This window comes from Saccostrea cucullata, unplaced genomic scaffold (genome assembly GCF_032062105.1).
Source record: "Saccostrea cucullata isolate Sc308-1 unplaced genomic scaffold, CSIRO_AGI_Scuc_v1 ctg6178, whole genome shotgun sequence".
Taxonomy (NCBI): Eukaryota; Metazoa; Mollusca; class Bivalvia; order Ostreida; family Ostreidae; genus Saccostrea; species Saccostrea cuccullata.
This window is the reverse complement of record NW_026940910.1, coordinates 1-3436: the sequence shown is the minus strand read 5'-3', so window position 1 is coordinate 3436 and position 3436 is coordinate 1.

Sequence of the window (3436 nt, the reverse complement as noted above, 5' to 3'; positions counted from 1 at the left end):
TCGTTAGTCTACAAGTTATCCTCAGGATAATATTGGACTCGGGATAATCACAAAGAGTACCTTGGAAGTAGGTGATTTACAGGGTGTTTCAATCTATATGATACAATTTGAAATAACCATCAATAATAGATACCTTGACCAATTTCTTTTATGTTTGTCTAAGTTAAAATGTTTTTCTAAGTTAAAGGATGAATAAAAATAAATTATTATAGCAGCAAAATATTGAAGGAAAATATTTCACTATTTTGGAATTTCAATGTAACAAAATGACCTTATAACATTGCATTAAAAACTGCCTTTGAATGAAAATGGATTCATCAAAAGAGCGAGCTCCTTGTTTTGAAAACTCTTTTACCAAACCCAGTCTCCAATTACAGTGGCAAGAATTTTGGTTTACTAAGCTATTTGGAAATGAAATACAATATTGAAAATGCATATCTATTAACAATTCAAATCTACATTATTTTGAAGAACAATGGATTTTTTGGAAAAACATTTCTGATCAAATGTAAGATTATGTGTCAGACTTTTGCTTTTAGTTTGTATGATAGAGACAACGGATAATTATAACGCAACCTTCATTACCGGCCGCCAGGAGGCGGTCGGTTATATGATATGAAAGTTTGAAGTCGCTGTGCGTTTCTGCGGAGTTAACAATTTAAATAAAAATATTCAACATTCACATCGCCGGCGAATCAATATTAAACAAAGATTGTCTAAATGTTTAGGAAAAAGCACAATTATCGTAATTTTTTTTATAAATAATGGGGTAAATATTTTATCCAATCCTGATTGACAAACTCTTACATAACTGAAGTGCGGAGAAAATTAGTACGAGTGTTAGGCATAGTCTAAAACAAAGACCGCGTTGTAAATCAACAATTTTACTTTCTCTTCTTAAAACAGGATCTGCTGTATTTATTTAAAATGAAGTGTATATTTAAACATTTCCTATGGACATTTTTCAAAAATATGATGAAATATTGATTTCTTAAAAGCACAGAATCTTACGACATGTTGGTCCAGGAGACTAGGATAGAGCGCGTTTTACAATGTGCCAAACATTTTCCCGCCACATCTCAACATCAAAACAAAGAGATTGAAAGAGAAGAAATGTAGTGGTGGATCTAGAAGGAGTTTGGGGGGGGGGGTTAACATCCTCTAAGAGAGAGCGAGGAGCCCCACATGTTATATATTTGTTGCGTTTTTATCAAGGTAAAACTATAGCTAAGTTTAAACTTAAGTTTTGTACTTTTTAGGTAAAAACTACTTAAACAGCAAATGAAACTTCCACCAGAGTTCGTCAAGTTGTACCAAACTGAGTGCAGAGACGCAGAGAACTATGCACAGTTTAATTACCTATACATGTGATATTGTACATGCATCATGCATGAAGAAAATCGACATTGTCGCATGCATTTTTTTTCATGTCACGAGGAATATTTTAACAGATAAATATAAGAATTTTTAAAAAAACAGCTCACGCAAATTTCAGCTTCTGAAAGGAACTTCAACAATTATATAAATTGGTTTGCGGCCGATTTTTGACGCTTGCGTCAATATGTTTCTTGTATTAATTTAAAATGCAAATGGATGGATGTGTGAGTGTTAAATATCCATTGTAATTCTGCTGTTATTCTAATTTGAATCAGTATGTGATACAATGGATAATAATAATAATAAACCAGAAGTCTCTGTCGAGACTGAAGCTCTACTGGTTTGTACTTATAGCAAAGGAAGAGAAAAGTACTTAAGCAGTTGGAAATTGAAACTTTTCAACAGCAATAAATAGAATAATGATCCTTGATTAAGTCTCTTTATGTTCTTAGTGCAGTCTACTTGCATGCCACATTTATATTATAATCAGACTAAAATTGTATTTGGAGTAGCATTTTGAAAGAATTTCACAGAAATTTCTATTTTTAGTAACCACAGCAACACCGTTCATCAAAATCAAAAATTGATACACAGAATTATGTATCTTATTGTAGTCTACTTGTGTGCCAAGTTATATTGAAATCAGACTAAAACTGTAGAAGGAGTAGCATTTGAAAGAATTTCACAGAAATTTCTATTTTTAGTAACCACGGCAACACAGTTCATCGAAATCAAAAACCGATACACAGAATTATGTATCTTAGTGTAGTCTACTTGTGTGCCAAGTTATATTGAAATCAGACTAAAACTGTAGAAGGAGTAGCATTTTGAAAGAATTTCACAGAAATTTCTATTTTTAGTAACCACAGCAACACCGTTCATCAAAATCAAAAACCGATACACAGAATTGTGTATCTTAGTGTAGTCTACTTGTGTGCCAAGTTATATTGAAATCAGACCAAAACTGTAGGAGGAGTAGCATTTTGAAAGAATTTCACAGAATTTTCTATTTTTAGTAACCACGACAACATCGTTCATCGAAATTAAAAACCGATACACAGAACTATGTATTTTAGTGTAGTCTACTTGTGTGCCAAGTTATATTGAAATCAGACTAAAACTGTAGAAGGAGTAGCATTTTGAAAGAATTTCACAGAAATTTCTATTTTTAGTAACCACGGCAACACTTCATCAAAATCAAAAACCGATACACAGAATTGTGTATCTTAGTGTAGTCTACTTGTGTGCCAAGTTATATTGAAATCAGACTAAAACTGTAGGAGGAGTAGCACTTTGAAAGAATTTCACAGAAATTTCTATTTTTAGTAACAACGGCAACACTTCATTGAAATCAAAAACCGATATACAGAATTATGTATCTTAGTGTAGTCTACTTGTGTGCCAAGTTATATTGAAATCAGACCAAAACTGTAGGAGGAGTAGCATTTTGAAAAATTGTTTACAGACAGACAGACGGACAGACAGACAGACAGACAGACGGACGGACGACGGACGCATTACTATCGCATAAGCTCTTCTGGTCTCTGACCAGTAGAGCTAAAAATTGAGAAGAGATTTTCCAGAGGAAAAACGATTAAGTAAGCAGCAAATATCAAGAAAAGTTAAAACGTTTGAGAAAACGGGTCCTTTCAAGACAACAGATGGAAAAATTGATGCATATCCAAGTCAGTGAGGATTCCAGAGAGCATGCAACAAGTCAAAGAGGAAACACCACAAAGATATGTGAGGACAGTTTTCAGTAATGTGAGTAACGCTATGTCATGTAGCCGATCCATTGTTGGTTTGGTTTCCGAATTTGAAGCTGACTTCTTCCTAAACGGAATAGTAAACAAGAGAAATTCTCGAAACCGGGGAAGCAAAAAACCACAGCTTTATCTGGAAACCTGTTCATGGAGAGAAAATAACATTTTGGGCTGCCATGAGCTCTAAAGAGATAATTGGGCTTTTATTCTTTGAAGATGAAACAGGAGCAACTCAGACTGTTAACAGTATCTACTGTCTACAACTTCCGTTAAAAGGGGTTTTAATCCTAAGGACA